Here is a 15,065-nt window from a genome sequence, read left to right on the forward strand (position 1 = left end):
GGTTCTAGTCCTGATCGGGGCGCCGGATTCTGTCCTGGTTGCTCCTCTTCCAGGCCAGCTCTCTGCTGTGGCCAGGGAGTGCAGTGGAGGATGGCCCAAGTGCTTGGGCCCTGCACCCCATGGGAGACCAGGATAAGTACCTGGCTCCTGCCATCGGGCGGCCGCAGCGCGCCAGCCGTGGCGGCCATTGGAGGGTGAACCAACGGCAAAAGGAAGACCTTTCTCTCTGTCTCTCTCTCTCACTGTCCACTCTGCCTGTCAAAAAAATTTTAAAAATTTAAAAAAAATAGAGCCGAGCATTGCACCTGCCACACTGCCCACTGGTCCTGGGCACTCTCCTGTCCCCCTCAGTGGAGTGTACGCTCCTCATGGGCAGATATAAGGTCTGGTTAGTTCATCCTTCTTCTGTCTTGCAATTTGATTGCCTAGAATGGCCCCTGGAACAGAGAGAGAGCAAGAGCAGCAGATTCCTTTGGGGGTGAATCATCAGCCTACCCATAGCTAAGACTTACTAGGGGCTGCTCAGTGCCCAAAGGCAGGTTCAGAAGACGTAAGTTCCCATTCCAATCTTCACAAAAAACTCATACGTAGAGTCTACATTCTACTCTAACTCTCTTAGTACAGGCTGAGGAAATTAGGCAAGAGAGGTTAAGCAATGTGCCCAAGGTCACAGAGGTGAGTGGTTGGATGCAATCAGACCGAGGAGGCTAAGCTCCGCAATCCAAATCCTTCATCCTTGCTTTTGCTGCTTTCCCCACCCCACTCTCCTCATGCCACTGAGCACAGTGGTCAGGCCAGGGTTTCACTCCATTATGTCACTCCCCTGATCAAGGTAGGCTGCTCTCCCCAGCATGGTGTACAGGACTGTCTACACTTGTCCCCAGCCTTCTGTCCCATCACCTGCCGCAGCAACAGTAGAGGTTTGATCCTGGCTCTACTATCTAACCCCAGCCATGACATCTAACCCCTGTCCATGCCTGGCTCCTCGACTCTGAAGTGGGGGTGGTCCCAGTGTCACACGGCACTTCTGAGGGGGTGATCATCATTGACAGTGGGAATTGCTCAGAGCAGAAATTGTCAGACTTTTCCCATAAAGGGCCAGATGGTGAATATTTAGGCTTGTGAGACTTGGGGTCTGTGTCACAAACTACTCAACTGGGCCCCTGCAGCCCAAAGGGACTGCTAGGATCGGATTGTGTCCCCCTCAAACCCACAGGTTGAATTCCAACTCCCAAGGTGAAGGTACTAAGAGGTACAGTTTGGGAGTGATTAGGTCACCAAGGCAGAGCCTTTATGAATGGGATTAGTGTCCTTACAGTAAAGGCCCCAGGCAACTAGCTAGTGTCTTCTACCCATGAGGCCACAGTGAGAAGGTACCATCCGTGAACCAGAAAGGGCCCTCACTTAATCTTCCAGTCCCTCGATCTTGGACTTCCCAGCTTCGAGAACTGTCACACAGCAATATCTATTATTTCTGAGCTACTCAGTCTGCTGCGTTTTGTTATAGCACCCAAAGGGGCTAAGACAAGCAACCATAGACAGTAGAGAAACCATGAATGTGATGTTACACCTAACAAATTTAATTTGTGAGCCCTGAAATTTGAATTTCAAATAATTTTCAAGTATCCGGAAATATTCTTTTAACTCCTATCCTCCAACCATTTAAAAATGTAAAAACCTTTCTTAACTCTTGGACATTACATATAAAAACAGGTGCTGGGCTGGATTTGGTTCACAGGCTATGTTTGCTGACTGCGGGTTCAGAACATTGTCTGGAACATGGAAAAGCTTATTAGATCTTAGAGAAACAGTATGAAGTAAGGAGGCAGTAGGAGGTTTATAAGGTGCTGAGAGCTTGGATCTGGTGGGGACATGAGGTTGGAATAGATGTGTCAAATATCAGACATGGAGCTGAAGACTTGCTGAGCACAGAATGTGGGCAGGCACCATTCTCTGCACATCCTCCCACTGATCCCACACCTTATACCTACTTACAGACATGATAAGTAAGACTCAGAGAGGTAAAGAACATCCCCAGAGTTGCACAGCTTTCAAGCAGCAGAGTTGGGATGTGATTTCAAGATTTATAGCACTCTGAAGACTATACTTTTTCTACTACACCACCATTCACTGAACATGTATTTTCTGGAAGACCTACAGTGTGCAAGATGCTATGCCAGGTTTGGGAACACAGTGGTGTAAAAGATTGAGCTTTGACCTCATGGCAAGAATAGTCCCAATAGGATACCAGACATTCAAAAGAGATTATAACTCACAGTGACAATCCTACAACGAGAACACATGGGAGGGACTTTGAGCTCATGGTGATAACCCACGTTTAGGAAATCAGAGAAGACTTCCGAAGGAAGTGGTGCCCAAACTGAGACTGAAGGTCGAGAAGGAAAGACCCAGGAAAGCATGAAACGGAACAACTCTACTAAGCTGCCGCACGCCAGGTTGCCAGATGGCGCCCCCTATCTCTCAGAAACTGGACTCTGAGATTCCTTGCTTTTGATGGTCCAGCACTCCTCCCAGGAGAGTCTGTCTTTGGAGCTAAACTGTGCTGTGCCTCCATTCTCACTCCTCCCGAACCACAGAACCCAGCCCTTTCTCTGTTTCTCTCATTACTTACTTCAAGTGTTCCGTGAAATAGCTAAAACTGACTCAAGATTTGGTAGGAGAGGGGTTGTCCCAGAGTAGGGTCACTTGCGGAGAGCTTAGTTTCTGCCCTCTCCTGGGCCCCTACTTCCTGTCTGGAAATGCAAGCAAAATCCTCCCTTTGTCTTGCTGGGAGCATCCGGCCCTCTTGCTGTAAGGATCCTGGTTCTGCCTCTTGCACTTAGCAACAACAAAGACAGCTCTGCTTCCCTAAGAATCCTGATAAATTAGAAGTTCTCTGTACACATCTGTTATATCATTTGCCCTCCAAACTAACCTCCTGGGAAAGCTCTTTGTCATTGTTCCCATCTTACAGGTGAGGAAACTGAGTAACTAACCCAAGTGATGTCGTCAGATGTTAAAAGTTGCACTGCCTGAATCCAAAAACCTCCTTCCTTGGTCCCTGCCTATTCTAGTTTCCAAAACCACTCTGGGCCTGGGAAGGGAGGAGAGAGACAGCCTAGGAGGGAGAGCCAGGAACACGGCCATGGTCAAGAATAGGATCCATTAAAAGAAAATTAATGTCACCAACCTCAGAGGCTTCTAGTTACTTAAATTAGGGTGAATGTTTCTGAGTCGTCCTCTGGAGTAGGAGAACTGGACAAGCCCGGCCTGTCACAAATGTCCAAAAGAGGGAAGACTCCTTTACAAAAGGAACACAATTGCCCTAATGGGTCAGGGTTACGGTGCTCAGTTCAGGAAGAGACCTGGGACCTGGCTACGGTCGCCTGAAGCACCCAGGCCTGGGACTCATTCTGCTGCTTGATCTGAGAGTGCTCCACAAAGCAGCACTGCTGCTTTTTGATAACTGAGCAGACTCTAAGGAGACAGGGTGAAGAGGAAACAGGAAATGAGGAGAGAGGAAGGGAGGCTACAGAGATAGTTCTGCATGCAAAAAAATGTAATTTTAGATTCAAAGTGAATTTTGTTATTGAAGCCAGAAACTAGAAAGGTTCACACGGGCCAAGGTTTTGGCCCAGCTCCTCAGACAGCTTGATTTCAAGTTGGAGAAATGAAGTTACTGTGAAATCAGAGCTTCAAAATATGAATCAAGACCCCGTATTCAGAGTCCAGAAGTTGGGGACAGAGTGGCGAGCAGCCTCCGTGTTGCAAGCTTCGACCCTCCTCCTGGTGTGGGTAAGTGAGAGCCTTGGCTATGCAAGCTCTGAGAGGAAGGCGAAGGGACACTAAAGAACAGGGACCCCCTCCCCCCACCTTCAGGAATCCTTGATCCAGGAGCAGCCAAAATCTGCTTCCTCTTCTTCCCCTTCTCTCCAACACCAAAGGTCACTGTAGAGTGACAAGCCCTTCGCCTGCGCCCTGCAACCAGGGCAGCTCAGCCCCGTCACCCCCTGCCCTCCTCACCCCCTTGGCCGACTCAGACCGCCTGCTGCACCCCATCCTGTCTCCCACCTGGGCTCCCCAGGTTTTGCACTTCTGCTCCTGAAGATGGAGAGACCAAAGGCCAATATCATGAAGGCAGCTGCTGCCTGGCCCCGGGAGGGCTGCTCCTGTTGCATGGGGTGGCCATGGGTAGCCCTGGAAATAGGAAATCCCAGGCAAGGGTGACTTAGAACGCAGTTTGTCCATAGCGACTGCGGGGCAGCTGCTTGCTGTTACTCTGCTGTCTCCTCAGCTGCTGGGTGTGCTGGAAGCGGGCAGAGAGGGACTGAGTGGGTGGGGATTGATGCGGGCCTCAAGTTGTTTATGTTGCAGGTGCTGGAAGGGGCGATGTAATGGATAAAGGCTAGGAATAGTATTTAGCGAGGTGCCTTGAGGTGGTATGAGTGGATCAGAGGGAAGAGAGTGAAGCCTCATGTGAGTAGTGGAAGTAGATACAGGGCCCAGGCTGTTTAGGGCCCTGGATGCCAGGCTGGTGTGCTTAAAGTTAGTCCCGTAGACAGTGGAGGGCTGGATGACTTGGGTTTTAATGCTGGATACTGTGTTCCTGCCAGAGGCGAAGATCTTGGTTCACTTAGACTCTAGCCTTGCATTGGATTCTCTTTCTTTCCTCCCTCCCACTCTCCCCTTCTCTCTGTCCCTGCATTTTCCCAATTCTAAAATTCTCTGATTGTCTTTTCATACAGTTGGTAACTAATTGCCATCTCCTGGGAATCTCATTGCAATTGGTGACAAGGTTGAAATGTTTTTTTTTTTCTTTTAAGTGGGATCAGCCAGCTAATTGCACATGCTGTACAGAAGGCAGAGTGTCTAATTTTTCACCTCTGAGGTTGTCAGATCCCACCCTTTTCCACAAGAGACTTAATTTATCCTGTCAGGGTTACTATGGGAAATCCCACATGCAGCTCTGATTTGGGTACCTGTGGGTCCCACTCTGGCTAATACTAATGGTTGGATCAATGGTTCTTGATCAGGGTCAAGTTTGCCTCACAGGGGACATTTGGCAGTGTCTGGGAACGTTTTCAGTTGTCACAGCCTGGCTTGGGGGCGGCGCTATTTAGTGTGCAGATACCAGAGATGCAGCGAAACATCCTGCAATGCAATGCAATACACACAGCAGAGCTCCCCATGGCAGAGATTTATCCTGCCCAAAATACAGATAGTGCTGAGCTCGGCAAACCCTGGCCTGACCTAGAAAAGCAAGTGAACTGGCCGGCGCCGCGGCTCACTAGGCTAATCCTCCGCCTAGCGGCGCCGGCACACCGGGTCTAGTCCCGGTCGGGGCGCCGGATTCTGTCCCGGTTGCCCCTCTTCCAGGCCAGCTCTCTGCTGTGGCCAGGGAGTGCAGTGGAGGATGGCCCAGGTGCTTGGGCCCTGCACCCCATGGGAGACCAGGAAAAGCACCTGGCTCCTGGCTCCTGCCATCGGATCAGCGCGGTGCGCTGGCAGCAGCGCGCCGGCCGCGGCGGCCATTGGAGGGTGAACCAACGGCAAAGGAAGACCTTTCTCTCTGTCTCTCTCTCTCTCACTGTCCACTCTGCCTGTCAAAAAAATAAAAAAAATAAAAATAAAAAAAAATAAAAAAAAATAAAAAAAAAAAAGAAAAGCAAGTGAACTAAGTCAGTGTCTGTCGGGGCAGGATGGGGATGGCATAGGCTGACTGACTCACGGCAGAGATCAAGTGGAAGCAACTGTTCTGAGAAGCACTTTGCATCAGAAACAAGCCAGAATTTTTTTAAAAAAATTTTTTTAAAGATTTATTTTTTATTTATTTGAAAGACAGAGTTACAGAGAGTGGTAGAGAGAGAAAGAGAGAGAGGTCTTCCATCTGCTGGTTCACTCCCCAGATGGCTGCAACAGCCTTGCCAGACCTGAGCTGATCCGAAGCCAGGAGCCAGGAGCTTCTGGGTTTCCCACGTGGGTGCAGGGCCCCAAGCACTTGGGCCATCTTCTACTGCTTTCCCAGGCACATTAGCAGGAAGCTGGATTGGAAGTGGAGCCACTGGGACTTGAACTGGTGCTCATATAGGGTGCTGGCGCTGCAGGCCAGGGCTTTAACCTGCTGCACCACAGTGCCTGCCCCCAAAATCAGAATTTTCATGAGCAAACAGATTAGCTCTCCTGTGGAGATATTACCATTTCAGCAGTTTGCACCTAATGATAATTGGTCAACTGAAAACTTATTACTAGAAGTCACCCATGTCTAGTTTTTGTGCATTCTGATGTATTCATCAGTTCTACGACAGCCTAGTTTGGCTTTGCAGCCTTACCTGAGGTTAGCTTTTGAAGCTCCCTGTGTGCTCTGATTTTCAGAAAGTATGAGGCCTCCTCAAAAAGTTCATGGAAAAGGCGCCTTATACAAAACAAAACAACAAAAATCCTGTGTTTGGATTTCAGACATCTCTGACATGAAAACAAAGATAGCCTTTAATTCCATTAACTTTTTTTAAAAATTCAAGAGGTGTGTGTGTGGTGGTGGGGGGGGGGGGAGAATGAGAAGTGCTCCCATCAGCTACTTCTCTCTCCGAATGTCCACAACTGTCAGGATTGGACGAGGGCCAAAGCCAGGAGCTGGGGAACACAGTTGAGGCCTCTCTTTTAGGTGGTAGGGACTCAATTACTTGAGTTAGCAGGAAGCTGGAATGAGGAGCCAGCACTGGCCATCAAGCCCAGGTGTTCTGTTTTGGGGTGGATCTTAACTGCTGAGATAAACACCTGAGTTTTGAGGTGCCTTCATATAGTAATAGTCCTGGCAGAGATCAGATACCAGACACTCATTATACAAGTAAGGGTGTAATCAGTTATGGAGCATATAAAATAATTTTGTAAGTTTAATTTTATTCCTTTTATGAAATGACTTATGATTTTAAATATTAGTTAATTTGTAGTCAGCTAATTAACATAAAAGGTAAGAGTCAAAACCTGGACTCTGGAGCCCAACTTTATGAGTTCACAAAGCAGTCCCAGTATCGTTAGCTACTCGCCCTTGTGAGAATTACTCTCTATACCTCAGCTTCCCTGTATATGAAATAGGGATGATAATAACATGGGATATCTGCCAGCATTGCTATGGAAATTAAATGAGTTAATGACATAAATTGTTGAGGACAGTGTCTGCACCTGGGAGGGGCTGTGCTGGCTGTCACTGAAAGGCAAGTCAGATATATAACATTTATAAATGCAGTTAAAAACTCTTGAAGTCATTTAATTACGTTTGAGTGGAACCAACCCTTAAGCAAAGTCTCCCATAAAACAAGTCATTAAGGATTTTCTCTATAAATACTGCAATAAGATTTGTAAAGGCCAAATCGTGGCTCAAGAGTCTTGGAAACAAAATGTCCATGTTGGGTTGTGTTTCCACAGCTCATTTGTCACCCCACGCTTCCTGCCACTCCCCCGAAGAAGCCCGTGTGAGTGTGCTCCTCTGTGACTCGGCGGCAGGGTGCTAAGCAGACGAAATAACACAGGCCGTGCATTCTCTGCCTCTTGTTCACCCGCTCCCCACGACCGACAGGTGCTACTGAATGAACAGGAATGCCTGTCAGCAGCATTTCAGGGCAAGTGCATGGCTGCCTCATAGTGGCATAGTGCCCTGTCCCAGGGCCGCTGGCTGGGAGACCGGGGGTAACTCGGAGCTTTTGCCTCATGGAGAAGAGCTGAGGCCCAAAGCAGCAAGTAAGGTTTGGTACAAGAGCAGGCATTTCTGAGGGCACAGATCACTCTTTGAATCAGGCCAGGGGGAACCCTTGACAGTGTCAGAACCCAGTCAAAATAGAGGCTTGAGGTGTAGCACTACAAATTTGATCTGTAAATGGAACCAGTTGTACCTCTCAATTCATTGTAGAGAGTGTAGAGTGTAGAAAAGGCCAGCCTTGGGTAACAACAGCTTCTTGATTCCAGACTGCACTGGAACTCACCCATTTGTTTCTCATTCTCATCTACATGCCCTCCTCTCAATCACACTCCACCCTCTCTCCAAAGACCCAAAGACACACACACACACACACACACACACACACTACCCAGGTCTACTAGTCCTTTCTTTCTAAATTTGATATCTACTACCTGTTCCTGGACCTAATTTGATTTGAAAATCTACCTAACTACTTAAAGAATTTCAAGACCTCTACTCAGTCAAAAGTTTGGTATGTTCAGGCAGTACTAAGAATTCAGTAAATTAAATAAAGATGGATCGGGAATGGGAGCTGCTTGAGACATCATGTTCAGGGTTGGCTTGTCTGAGCTGAGATCTGCAACCTGAGAAGAATCAGCCAGTGAAAATCACAGAAGGGGGTTCCATGCAAAGGAAACCATTGCTGCAAAGCCCCCCCCCCCCAGCAGAAATCAGCCTGGCTGTTGGAGGAATAGAAGGCAGTGTGGTGTAGGATGCTAAGACAAGTTCATGGGGGACAGAATAGTCTTTTTAACAAATAGATCTGGGACAACTGAATACCCAATGAAAGAATGCAGTTGGACTCCTATCTCATACCATAGTCAAAAATTATCTCAAAAGAAATCATAGACCTACATGTAAGAGCTAATAGTATAAAACTCCTAGGAGAAAAAATAGGAGTAGGCCGGTGCCGCGGCTCACTAGGCTAATCCTCTGCCTTGCGGCGCCGGCACACCAGGTTCTAGTCCCGGTTGGGGCGCCGGATTCTGTCCCAGTTGCCCCTCTTCCAGGCCAGCTCTCTGCTGTGGCCAGGGAGTGCAGTGGAGGATGGCCCAAGTCCTTGCGCCCTGCACCCCATGGGAGACCAGGAGAAGCACCTGGCTCCTGCCATCGGATCAGCGCGGTGCGCCGGCTGCAGCGTGCTGGCCGCGGTGGCCATTGGAGGGTGAACCAACAGCAAAGGAAGACCTTTCTCTCTGTCTCTCTCTCTCACTGTCCACTCTGCCTGTCAAAATAAAATAAAATAAAAAAATAGGAGTCAATTTCCATGATCTTGGGTTAGGCAGAGGCTTCTTGCATGTGGCACCAAAAATATAGGCAACAAGAGAAAAAAGTAGGTAACCTGAACTTCATAAAAATAAAAAATATTCATGCTTTAGTGGATGCCATCAAGCAAGTGCAAAGACAGCCCATAAGAGGAGAGAAGACATTTGCAAATAATATACTTGACAAGGTCTTGTCTTCACAGTTGATGCCAATTGTAATCCCAAAAGACACAATCCTGAACACCATAGTCCTGTATGTTGAAATCCTAAAAGATCAGATCTCCAAAGTCTCAGTCCTGAAATAGAAATTCTGAATGTTGACATCCTAATCACATTTCCTGCTGAAAAAAGGCTGGAGAAGAGGGGCAGAGAGCTGGATTCAGGGGAAGGGGTTGGTGTGGGTTCATTTGTACATAGGACTATTGCCAAAGTATTCAATTCTGTGCTACTTCTGCCCCTTCACACACAGCACCATACTTGCCTTGAGAAGATGCCTTGGTGTGGGTGGGTATTTGGCCTGGTGGTTGAGACATAGCTTGGGACACCTGCATCCTATTTTGGAGTGACTGGGTTGGATTCCTGGCTCCAGCTTCTGACTCCAGCTTCCTGCCAGAGCAACCCCTGGAGCAATCACATTATGGCTCAAGTAATTGGCTTCCTGCTACTCACATGGGAGACCTAGGATGGCATTATCCTGTGTGAAAAAAACACAATAAATGGTGAACGACCCTTGATTTGACTGTCCAAGAAGACAGATTCTTAAATTTGTCATTAAGTCTAACAGAAAACCTAGCATGTGCTTCATTTTGGTTAATGAATGGCACTTTCAAAACTGTCCCCAGTTTTTTGTTTTATCAAATATATACAATTCATGTCCCATTTGGATATGAAAATTCCAGAATTTACGCACTCTTAAAAGCAGAGCACTGGAGCTGGCGCTGTGGCCTAGTGGGTAAAGCTGCCGCTTACAGTGCTGGCATCCCATATGGGTGCCAGTTTGAGTGCTGGCTGCTCCACTTAAGATCCAGCTCTCTGCTAATGCACCCGGGAAAGCAGTAGAAGATGGCCCAAGTCCTTGGGCCCTTGCACCCATGTGGGAGACCTGGAAGAAGCTCCTGGCTCATGGCTCCTGGCTTCAGATCGGCCCAGCTCTGGCCATTGTGGCCATCTGGGGAGTGAACCAGCAGAGAGAAGACCTCTCTCTCTCTCTCTCTCTCTCTCTCTCTCCCTCTCTCTCTCTTTGCCTCTGCCTCTCTGTAGCTTTGCCTTTCAATAAATAAATAAATCTTTAAAAAAATGGCATAGTGGGTAAAGCTGCTGCCTGCAATGCTGGCATCCCATATGAGTGCCAGTTCCTGTCCTGACTAACCCACTTCCTACTCAACTCCCTGATAATGGCTTGGGAAAAGCAGTGGAAGAGGCTCAAGTGTTTGGGCTTCTGCTACCCAAGTAGGAGACCTGGATGAAGCTCCTGGCTCCTGGCTTCGGCCTTGCCCAGCCCTGGCTGTTGTGGCCATCTGGGGAATAAACCAGTAAATGGAAGATTTCTGTTTCTCCCTCCCTCTCTGTAACTCTGACTTCCAAATAAATAAATAAATAAATATTTAAAAAGGTAAGGTCCTTTATGAACACTTACTTGAACACTTGGTGGACATTACAAAAGCAAATGGATTTCAAAGGAGTCCCCAAAACCATAGTGACAGATTTTTTTTTTTTTGACAGGCAGAGTGGACAGTGAGAGAGGGAGACAGAGAGAAAGGTCTTCCTTTGCCATTGGTTCACCCTCCAATGGCTGCCGGGGCCGGCACACCGCGCTGATCTGAAGCCAGGAGCCAGGTGCTTCTCCTGGTCTCCCATGGGGTGCAGGGCCCAAGCACTTGGACCATCCACTGCACTCCCGGGCCACAGCAGAGAGCTGGCCTGGAAGAGGGACAACTGGGACAGAATCCAGCGTCCCAACCAGGGTTAGAACCCGGTGTGCCGGCGTCGCAGGTAGATGATTAGCCTATTGAGCCACGACCAGGGTTAGAACCCGGTGTGCCGGCGTCGCAGGTAGAGGATTAGCCTATTGAGCCACGGCGCCAGCCCGTAGAGACAGATTTAGAATTCATTGTGATCAAGCTTGCTAATATTGAATTTCAAGGTATTGCCAATAATGTTTATTTTTTCCATTCACTCCAATGCACTTGGTAGAAAATTCAAAGGACTGGGTTGGCAACATGGTTCCAGAATGAAAACTTCAGTTTAAAAATGTGTCATCTGCGGCCGGCGCCGCGGCTCACTAAGCTAATCCTCCGCCTGCAGCGCCGGTAGACCGGGTTCTAGTCCCGGTTGGGGCGCCGGATTCTGTCCCCGTTGCTCCTCTTCCAGTCCAGCCCTCTGCTGTGGCCAGGGAGTGCAGTGGAGGATGGCCCAAGTGCTTGGGCCCTGCACCCCATGAGAGACCAGGAGAAGCACCTGGCTCCTGGATCCGGATCGGCGCAGCTTGCCGGCCGTAGCGACCATTTATGGGGTGAACCAACGGAAAAAGGAAGACCTTCTTTTTGTCTCTCTCTCTCACTGTCTAACTCTGCCTGTTAAAAAAAAAAAATGTGTTATTTGCCTACACTGGTATTCCTTCTAACTGATGAAATTCCTGGAGCTCTTAATGAATTAAAGCCACATTTGCCTGAAAAAGCCAGTTTGATTGGAGAATAATTATGTGTACAATAAGATAAAAAAGACACTTAGGCAACCGTGTCCCTAGAGTGGTTTCCATCAAATGTGTGGTCTGTATGTGAGTGCATGAAGAAAGGGTATCTGTATATCATAACAGATGGTATGGCACAGAAGATAAGAAAAATCTAACAGGGAATGCTCATGTTGGTGTATATCGAATCATACGAGAATATCAAAAAGAGCAGCACCAGGTAGAAAATTAACATGAACTTATTCTCTAAGGAGAGCAAAGTCTTAAAAGAAAAAAAGCTATTGGGAATGCAAGAGTTTAAAATATATTTAATGGGGACCAGTGCTGTGGCACAGCAGGTTAAGGCCCCAGCTTATGGTGCTGGCACCCCACGTGGGCGCAGGTTTGTGTTCCAACTGCTCCATTTCCGATCCAGCTTTTTGCTGCTGCACCTGGGAGGGAGACAGAGGATAGCCCCAGCCTTGGGCCCCTTCCATCCACATGGGGGATCCAGGGGAGGCTCCTGGCCCCTGGCTTCCTGTCAGCTCAGCTCTGGCTCTTATGGCCATTTAGGGAGTGAACCAGTGGATGGAAGGCCTCTTTCTTTCTTTGTCTCTACCTCTCTCTGTACCTCTTTCAAATAAATAAAATAAATCTTAAATATATACAAATATATTTAATGATCATGAAAGTTGGCAAGTGTTTGTGTACAACTTCTGTGCAATAGTCCATGATCTATCCCTGCAAAATACTTTTTTTTATATTTTGAATTTCCTTTCTGTTTTCTCATTTTTGTCTTTTCCCCACTAATTTAAATTGTCAGTGCTGTTTTTTTACAATTCACTAGGCTTTGTAATTCACCCACACATCATTTCCCTACTAGAAGTATAAACTGTTAAAGACTTCCAGGGAGTTCTAATTTGTTTTATGTTTTTTTTTTTCTTTTTGGTGAATTTGTCACCATGAAATCACATCATTACAATGTTGACTTTGGGTGTAAGCATTACACATGAATGGAAAAGTGTTGACTCTTCCTCAATAAATGACGAGATGGTCTTTTTTGTACCTCTGCATTTGTGAAAGATAACATTTCTCAGGTCTCAGCTATTTGGGTTAATGTATATGCAGTGGTGGCCTGTGGCAGTTTTTGATTGATCTGTGTATCACAGTGTTTCAGATGACAGTAGCTATAACACCGTATACACATAGTTACCAGCCACAGTGATACACATTCATCTGTTTCAAATAAAAACAATGTACATGTCCACCAATCAATGAACAGGTAAACACATGTGGGATACCCATACAATGGGATATTATTCAGCCATAGAAAGGAATAAAGTACAGATACATGCTACAACATGGATGGCCTTTTAAAAGCATCATGCTAGGTAACAAGAAGCCAGACCTAGAAGGCCATAAACTGTACTTGCATGATTTCATTTATTTTTTTTTTGAATCTAGAATAGATAAATCTATAAAGGATAGAAAGTAGATTGGGGCTCCCTAGGGATGGGAGTTAGGGTGGGTTGGAGGTAAATAGGGATGACTGTTAGCAGGCACAGAGTTCCTGTTCAGAGTGGTGCGTGTGTTCTAAAGTTGATTGTGGTGCTCGTTGAGCAACTCTGTTGAAAACCATTGAACTGCACTATTTACATGGGTAAACTGTATGGTATATGAATGATATCTCCATAAAGCTGCTTTATAGAAAGACAGACATAGAGATAATGGGTGGGAGGAGGAGAAAGAAAAGGGAGGGTGGGAGAGAGGCAAAGGAAGGAAAGAAAAAATGAAGGAGAGAGGGAGGAGTTGTTACAGCATAGGCAGATCTGGGAACTGGATCTCAGGGATGAGGGTAGTAGAGGCAGAAGCAGTGGTCATGCCAAGGAAGAACTCACTAGTCACGAATAGAATGGGCTTTGATTTTCATTGCCATGGGCAACCAATGGATGGTTTAGGTAGAAGGGTGATCTGATCTGATTATTAAACATAACTCTGGCTCTTGTATGGAGACTAGGCTGGGGGTAAGGGAGGAAGTTTGGATATGGGAACTCAAGTTGTCATCAGGTTCAAATGAGAGGTTCTGTGTGTTGGGCTGGGTTGTGTCCTGTAGTGGTGGTGAATATACTACCAAATACAATGAGTGGATTTACTCTTTCTCTGCCTTTGGCCCATCCTCACTTCCCCCATCCCATGTAGTTTCTTTTATAAAGGAAGGGGATTTTGATAAAATTAGCAAAGATTGGCCAGCGCCATGGCTCAATAGGCTAATCCTCTGCCTGCGGCACCAACACCCTAGGTTCTAGTCCCGGTGGGGCACCGGATTCTGTCCTAGTTGTTCCTCTTCCAGTCCAGCTCTCTGCTGTGGCCCGGAAAGGCAATGGAGCATGGCCCAAGTGCTTGGGCCCTGCACCTGCATGGGAGACCAGGAGGAAGCACCTGGATCCTGGCTTCAGATCGGCGCAGCACAACGGCCGTGGCAGCCATTTGGGGGGTGAACCAACGAAAGGAAGACCTTTCTCTCTCTCTCACTGTCTAACTCTGCCTGTCAAAAAAATTAAAATAAATAAATATATAAAAATTAGCAAAGATTGTCATCAGGTATTCATCCTATTTACTTTGCTTGGTGTAGAAATGGACCCACCTGACTCCGTTCAACAATTTGTTTTATGGAGCAGGAGAACATGAGAGAGACATCTGTAAGAGAATAGGATTGTGACTGCTCCAGACAATAATAGTCACTAAACTCAATGCAACTAGAGGGTGTCCAACTGAGGTTTTGAAATCAGCAAGGCCAAAAATGAAAGAAGACTTTTTTCTTGAATTTTCAGTTACAGTTAGACAGGAAATAGCTGTGCACATTCATGACATTTTGAAAGAGAGCTGCAAGGGATCAAAAGGAAACACACAGCTCACGCTCATCACCTCCTGGAGATTAGTCACTAACATATAACACACCCTGAGCCGAGCATCAAATGGTTCTGCATGGGTGCCTGAGTTCCTGTAGTGGGGGCTGGTAAATGACATTGCCCAGAAAATGCCATTCAACTCAATCAGTCCATCCTCATCTAAAGCATCAACAAAGAAGTGTAGTTCTCACTAAAGTGGGTATCAACTCTATTCCCATGGAAGATACATGTGCTGTGGGTTCTGTAGCCTACCCAACTTTGGAGAAGCTCTTGAAGGAAAAGAAAAAAATATAACTTTATGTATGAAATGAGTATTTACAGAATTTTTAAAACTGATAAATACCATAAGCACCACAAAATCTATAAAAATGAGGCACTATTTTATTTGCTAATTAACTAACTGAGATACCTCATACTGTTATCCCTGTAGTGCTGACTGCATACTCTTTTTTAAAAAGATTTTTTTGAAAGGCAGAGTTACAGAGAGAGGG

At 46.8% G+C, this 15,065-nt stretch overlaps 1 protein-coding gene across 2 annotated transcripts in view; it reads left to right on the plus strand.

Moving 5' to 3' along the window:
* Window positions 1-15,065, plus strand: part of ELK3 (ETS transcription factor ELK3) — a 222,376-nt gene that overhangs the window by 64,676 nt on the left and 142,635 nt on the right. The window contains exon 1 of one of the 2 annotated variants that reach the window (XM_089308810.1): window positions 3,404-3,795. The exons of the other annotated variant lie outside the window; for it this stretch is intronic. The gene's annotated coding sequence lies outside the window, so the exon portion shown is untranslated. Of the gene's footprint in view, window positions 1-3,403; window positions 3,796-15,065 lie in introns of those variants that run through there. 2 annotated transcript variants of the gene reach the window in all.

Source organism: Oryctolagus cuniculus, chromosome 11 (genome assembly GCF_051225735.1).
Source record: "Oryctolagus cuniculus isolate XC-2025 breed Fujian yellow rabbit chromosome 11, ASM5122573v1, whole genome shotgun sequence".
Classification (NCBI taxonomy): domain Eukaryota; kingdom Metazoa; phylum Chordata; class Mammalia; order Lagomorpha; family Leporidae; genus Oryctolagus; species Oryctolagus cuniculus.